This window comes from Vanacampus margaritifer, chromosome 8 (assembly GCF_051991255.1).
Source record: "Vanacampus margaritifer isolate UIUO_Vmar chromosome 8, RoL_Vmar_1.0, whole genome shotgun sequence".
Classification (NCBI taxonomy): Eukaryota; Metazoa; Chordata; class Actinopteri; order Syngnathiformes; family Syngnathidae; genus Vanacampus; species Vanacampus margaritifer.
In genome coordinates this window covers 6,846,237-6,854,065 of record NC_135439.1, presented here as the reverse complement: position 1 = coordinate 6,854,065, position 7,829 = coordinate 6,846,237, and positions in this window count along the sequence as shown.

Sequence of the window (7,829 nt, the reverse complement as noted above, 5' to 3'; positions counted from 1 at the left end):
GACAGCCTCTCCAATTTTTGTTCATCTTGATCCCCTTTTCTCATCTTGACCAGGAAGTGGCCACACATCAGTCCCCTCTCCTCAAAAGGAAATACAAATCAAGCACACTTCACTTGGGTTGCACCCAATCACTCAATAAAAGACAGGGACATGCGATACTCTCGGTCACCCGACTCCTGAGACGAGGAGACTTGACGCGCTTGAAGATCCCCTGGTGCCGCCAGCTCAATATGTCTCTGATAAATAAACGACAGCTCCCCGAAGATCTCCCCAAACCGCACCATTGTGGGTGCGAGGAGGCATCGAGTGCGAAGCTCTGAAAGATCCTCGATTAACAGAAAAGGCGCTTGAGGGACGGACATTTTTTTGTCTTGAGAGCTTTGGACCACAGAGTTGAAGAGGGTTGAAATATATGCAGTGCAGACAGGAGGAGTTAAGGGAGACACTTTATGCCATTTTCTCCCCACAATTTAAAACAGTTTCTAGGTATGTTGAAAAAAATCGTTTCGGCAAAATATCGCGATATTGCCGTGCACAATTCTCGTATCGATTCAATATGCGATTTTTAAACATCAAATTTTGATGTTGATCAACAAAACATCTTACTTGGGGTTAGCTTTCAAACCAAGAGCGCCATCTAGAAGAGTCAAAAAATATCACAGGTGCTTCATGAAGCTTCATTTGTCCGTCTGTCTGTTTGTCTGTCTGGTTAGCTGTTTAGCTAGCTAGCACCTTTAAACCATTTTGTGGCCTCTTTGGGCCAATGAAGGTGCTTGATTTAGTTAAGACATAGCCTTGTCTAAAAGGGGGGGGAGTGCTTTGCTGCCATCGTGTGGCATCTCTAATTACAAAGCAATTTTGATTGGTGCCAATTACTTATGAGAATATTAACTCATTCACTGCCATTGACGGCTATAGACGTCAAAAATTCATTTTAACTATTTTCATATACACTTTTGTTAACAAGAGTATGAAAACCTAGATTTTTTTATTGCACATTTAGAACAGATATAAAATGTGTGATTAATTGTAAGTTAACTAGTGAAGTCATGCGATTAATTATGATTACAAATTTTAATCGCCTGACGCCCCAAATTTGTAATAATGTTTCTCTTTTTTTATTTTTTTTTATTCATTCATTGCCATTGACGGCTATAAACGTCAAAAATTCATTTAAACTATTTCTATTAGTTTAACTTTTTTTTTCCCACTTTTGCTGACAAGAGCATGAAAACCTAGACATTTTTTATTGTACATTTAGAACAGATATTAAATTTGTGAATAATCATGAGTTAGCTAGTGAAGTCATGCGATTAGTTACAATTACAAATTTTAATCGGCTGTCACCCCTAATTTTTTAATAATCTTTTATTTTATTTTAATGAATTCATGGCAGTGAATGAGTTAAGGAGCAGGCTCTCTACACGAGGCAATTGTTTGACAAGAGAGTGGATAAATGTGTCAAGAAAGAAAAGTCAGGCCTTTCAACTAATTGTGGTGCATCCAGGATTCAAAAAAACGGAAGTCAATTTGAGTTAAGTTGGGGTGGAGGGTTGTGGAGGGGCGGGGGCGTAAAGAAGACTGCCGCACGCTCCACACATGGAACAGATCACGGCGTGTATAGCGTTAAGATTTACCCGTATGAAATAAAGCAGCCCAAAAAAAGTAAGCCTCCCCGACTTTTGGCTGGGCTCCACCGCGGAGTAATGAGCTCCCACCCAAACCTCAGCAGCAGCTGCTGTCAGGGTCTGGGGGCACTGACTAAATATATTTAAGTTAGACAAGAGGGGAAGGTGCAGCTCACCCACCCGTAAAAGATGGCATTTTTCCGCCTTTATTCCTATTTGGTATAAACGGCACTGACATGAAACGAGGGGCACGCAGTCAGCCTGGCAATTTTCCGCCTTTGGAGGTCCCATCAGAGGAGGGTGTTTAAGGGCATACTATGTTGCTGGGACGGGGGGGGTGGGGGGGGGGGGGGGGGGGTTGGGGGGGGGTGTTTTATGGAAAATGTACTTTTGAATCGCTTGTATGGATACAAATAGTTGAGTCCGTGAAGTGGGAAATTAAACAACCGAGTAAATATTTGTTCTGTTCTTAACTTTGTCCTATTGTGATACAGTATAAAAATGTAGCTAAGCTACATAATAAGACATAAAGCGTAGCTAACAAACAAGTAAATTTACAATTTTCTTATCCCCGATCTTTTAAAAAGTCTAACCTGCCGATGCCGATTTTTGCCGATACCGATTCCCCCCCATTACAAGCAGCATATACCTTCAGTGTTCCAGTCTCGCTTTATTGGAAAACATTGAACAATATCGGTGAAATAATACAAATGGGTTGTTTTAACTGCACATGAAGAAGTTCTCTCGAAAAAAAAATGAAAATCCTATTAGTCATCTCAGCAGAAGAGGACATTGGCTGACTTTTTCAGAACTCTAAGGAACGAGATGAGATTGGTGGAAAATATCGTTATATCATATATATATATATATATATATATATATAAAAAATAAAAAAAATTTATATATATATTTTTTTTTCCTGGAGAGCTCAGTATTGTTTATTCGGTAATTTTACCGATTTGACATGTCATCATCATTGCTCTCTCTTTTTTTTATATATATTTTTTTTTAATATATATATATTTTTTTTTTATTAATTAATTAATTAATTAAGATCGTTATATTTTTAAGGGATCGGACGATCACCGATCTTTCAAAATTAAGGAAATCGGGGCCGCCAATCGATCGGTTCACCCCTAAAGTAAATTTTTGTTTACTAGTGCGAACTAAAAGTGTAGCTCATTTACATAACAATCCATAAAGTGTAGCTAATTCACATAATACCTCCCACCTTATCGAGTTCCCGCATGACTTGGAAGCTAAGAACCAGCATTTTCATGCGACAGGCGGCCTACCCGCAAAGAATCATGTCAAAGCCAAAAGGTAAGCAGAGCTGCAGTGTTGTGAATTTGTCAACATGGTAAGAAGGTATTTGCATTTGGTGATGTCTAATCCATGCGCCACATACGTGGAATTCCCCATGGATAAATATCAACGTATTCTTTTCTATTCCATTCATACCAATGCGATGAAAAACGAGCGAATGAAAATGCCTCGAAATATGATGAAGTGCAATTCGAACATGACACAAATCAAGACAAGGAAACATACACGTGTCTCTCCCGCTTAACTGGCAGATGAGTTATGGTCGCCCACAGGACCCCGCCGCACTCAGCTTCACGAGCTACACTGACTTGACTACTCATGTGGTGGTTTTCTTGTGTGTCTGACTTAGCGAGTGCAGCCCACCGAGTTTACTGTCAAAGGGAACAATTATTGTCATTTTGATATTCGTGGGTCTCAGGCCCCCAAAAGAGACTTTTAAAAGTTGCCTGCGTCATCGTGTAAAACACAGGTGTCCAAAGTCTTGTGTTCGGGACGGTAGCACACTGCAAAGGAGGAAAGAAAATCAAAGGTTATGGAGATAGTATTTTTGGAGTCATAATTTGGGGTATTTTTAGGGTTGTATGATATTAATTTTAGGGGTGACAGGCGATTAAATTTTTTTGTCGTAATTAATCGCCTGACTTCAATAGTTAACTCACAATTTTTATATCTTCTAAATGTACAATAAAATGTACAATACAATATTATTATTGTTATTATATAATACATTTTCAAGCTCTTGTTAACATAAAAGTGAAAAAAAAATGTTAGATAGAAATATGGCTGCATCTTTTAGTCTTTGATACAGTAAATTTATAATGACTCATAAAAGTGAGTTAAAGTTAAAAAACGAGTGTGATATTGATTTGTGTTGAGGTTATTTTTCTGCCACTAGATGGCATAATTTTATTTGTAAGACGCTGGTGAAATTCGTCTTCATATTAAGAGCTATCTAATCTTTAACATGAAGTAACTTGTGAAATTCTGCACATTTTTTTAAATTGTAAAACACAACTTGACCCCAGTCACAACAAATATACGCATTATTACAAATTTTATTACAGCTTAATTTTGACATAGACGTGTCTGCTGCGTTGCGACTGGAATTCCCCCCAGTACAGGCTTTCCAAGTAAGGGGCGGACCTTAATTGTGCGTAAAAAAAAAAATAGCGCCGTTAAAGAACTTCAAATTAACGCACTCATTTTGATACCCCTAATTAATTTAGAAAATTATTACAATTTTGAGGGTGGGCATTTACAATATGTCCATTTTTGTTTTATTTACTGTATATTGCAATATGGGTATTCACCTACAACGCAAATGGCGTGAGGTTCGTGCCTCAAAGTCTGCCGTACATTTAAGTGGCTTTGATAAGTTGACACACTCCTACAGTATTTCAAAAAAAAAAAAACACTTTTCACTTTATTATGTTATAGTTGGCTCGTACCTTCATTGGGAAGATGTATGGCACCGAGCCTCGGCTGCTGCTTTCCATTTTTGGGTTTGTTTTCTTTTACTTTAAACAAGGCCCGTTTCAGTTCGATTGTTTAGACAATTGCTGGGGTATAATATTTCTGCCGTGTAAAAATATTACACAAGAAGGAGCCAAGTGGATGGTATAAAACACAAGTCACTCATTCATTCATCTAGAAAAAGTACCCCCCCCACCCCACCCCAACCCCCCAGGCACAGTCATTTCACACAGTCCAAATAAAGAGATAGTCAAGCAGACTGTCATTGCACCACCCTGAACCATTGACGCCTTGCTGGGGGTCATTTATTGTAGGTGGCCACAGGTCTGGGTGACACGCAGCCAGATTACAGGCCAGGACGGCGACTTGTGTACAGAGAGAAATCTGCGGACCGCCACTTGTCTGGGAGCACTTGAACGGGCCTTCTCTCCAGAATTTTGTAGGAGAGTCGCTGGTAAGCTGGAGCCTATCGCAGTTAACCTTTGACCACCCGATCAACCATACAGCACATACGTTCATCCATGTTCTTTATCAATTGTCCGAAAAAAGACACTGAAGCAACCCCCTTTGCTCCCAGCTGTTTTACTGGATTTTGACTGATTTTGCAAGGCCCACTGAATATTGTGTTCTATTGCTATAAAAACATTGGAACCTACCAAAAAGAAAGAACAGTCACTTCTTTCATCAGGAAAAAAAAAGTAGATTTCGATCTGTTTCTGTATTAGAATATACAAATCTGTGGGGAAATAGCTTTTTGCAACATGGCCCTGGTTGATCTCTTATACTCTATGTGTCCAATGCAGGATTTGTCTTTTCATTTTATTTTTTTATTTTATTTTTTTATTTTATTTTTGGAGAGGCCGAGTAATAAGTGAAATATCAAATGATGTGCCCTTATTTATTTACTTATTTATTTTTGATTTATTTTGATTTTATTATTTTCTAAATATATTTAATTAATTGTGATTAATTTATTTTTATGCATTTAGTTTAATAGGTTTGTTTTGCAGCAATTAGCATTAGAATATAGCTACATTTCATCATTATTCACAAATCAGTTTAAAACAGTGGGAAAAGAGCTTTTTTGCAACATGGCCCTGATTGATCTCTTACACTCTGCTGCCACCTGCTGGCCGTTTTTTTTGTAATAACTACCATTGCTTTAAACTACCTCTTCAGGTCAGAGGTTGCATCAAAGCCTCATGTATGCTCTAGCATAACATTTAAAAGACGGTCTTTTAAAAAAAAGATATATATATTTTTTTAACTTGACTTCCCCTTTCAATAGTCACTCTGAGGGCCAGTCAGAGACTGTGGGTGGGCTGGATGTGGCCCCCCGGGCAGTACTTTGCCCAGACCTGATGAAATGTCTCCTTAAAAACATGACATGTCCACACAAATGTTGAAGTTTTGAAAAAGCCTCCAGGGCAAAAAAAGAAAAAAAAAAGCTAATACATAAAGAAAATAGCCATGTTCATGCGGACATGGCATTAGTCCAACGCCTGAGACTTGATACCGTTGGAAACCGACAAAGGGGATTTTAGTCTACATCTTAATGGAAGTCGTCTCCCCATTTGCATTGTGGCGTTCGGAAAAATCTGCAGGCACTGAAGCGTTACGTGCCTACCGCCATGTCTGCTGCCTGAATCTGTTCTGTCCACTGGTTACCAGGCAGTCTATTGGCGGTCGCATGACTCAAAACCGCCATCTTTGCCCTGAAGCCGAGAAGCGGAACACTCAGGAAGGCCAGGTGTTTTTTTTGTTGTTTTTTTTTTTTCATCAAAAACCAACGTCTCCAGAAAAAAACAAAAAAAACAAAACGTCATCACGTCTCATGTTTGAATCCCCCCCCCCCCCCCCCCCCCAAAAAAAAACAGGCAAACGTGACTCAGATGTGAAGCCACAATCAACAGCATGGATGCATCTACAAATGGAACCCACCACTCTGTCTCACCCCCCCGGTCTGTCCGTCTATACACCCCGCATCGCATGCACGCACACACATTTCTCTCACTCGCTCTCATTTTCCGTTGACAAGCGCTCTCAATCTTTGACCACACGGCCTGGAAAAATAGCACAGAGTCATGCTGCAAGGCAAGTCTATCCCTGACCCTGATTCCCTCTCACCACATTTCCATCAAGAAAAGAAGTCAAACACATCTAATCATTATGACCCCCCCCCCCCCCCCCTGCCGTCATAGTATTATGAACATTGTTAATTTTCTTGAGGCCTGACAGTGGATTTGGATTCACGGCAAGATATTCCATCGATCAGTCACCGCGCACTTTGGCGGCACGATGACTCCATAGATGAACGGCGAAGGACAAAACGGATGAAGAGAGCGGACGCCAATTTACATCTTCCGAGAAGTGCGCTATAAACAAGCACGCCATGTAAATCAATGTGGCAAAAACTCTCCGGGACTATTTCGGAGGAGAAGTCTGCTGGATGACCTTTGCTGAGGAAGTGGCGATGCATGCAGAACTGGCGAGCGGTCCTCGGAATGTCCTCTCGAAAAATCAAGCCGATAAAAAACAAAAACAACTTTTGAAGTGGCTGATAAGTACATCAAGCGATTCAAATGCAAGTGAAAAATTTGATTTCATATTTGTGTGTTCTGGTCTAAGATTGGATGCTTCTTTTCAGCTAAGATTGCCTCCAATTTACCAGTGACTGCAAAAAGGACAGTAGAAAATTGAAGAAAACTTTTACAGAACTATTACATCAAATAAGCAAAATTATCTGCTAACGGAACAAGAAAATTTGACTTAAATATACCTGTAAGATTTTGAAAAATAAGAAAATAATACTAGGCTCATAACAACCACAGCGGTCTTGAAAATAATATTTTTAGACTAAAAACAAGTAATATTAAAAAAAAAATTAAAAACTATTTTCTTAAAACGCATACATCTTCATTTACGGTTGGCCAACTTAGCCTTAATGTCAAGCAAGGAGGAAACAGGCTCTGTTTTTATTGTCTTTGGCATGACACGGCCAGGGATTGAACCCGCAACCTCCCAGTCTGAGAGGAGACACTCTACTACTAGACCACAGAGCTGGTAGTACATTTATTGTAAAACGAGGAAAAACGATCTTTGCAAATTTAACGAAACGAGCCACAATGATTTTTACAAGAAAAAAAATGCTTACAATAAAAAGCTATATTGCACTTTTGTGTGATTGTTTTCACCCTTTTTATTTTTCCATTGATCTTATTACTAGATTACGCAAACTCTTGATTGAAAACCCCAGTTCAAGGCCGTTGATGTTGGTTAGTCATCTTGAAATGTGGAAAAAAATTGTTTTAAGTCTCATAGTATTTAAAGCTGCTTCATCAAATAAGATAACTAAGTAATAAGTATCTTAAAATAAGTAGAATGATCTTGTCTGACAATTTT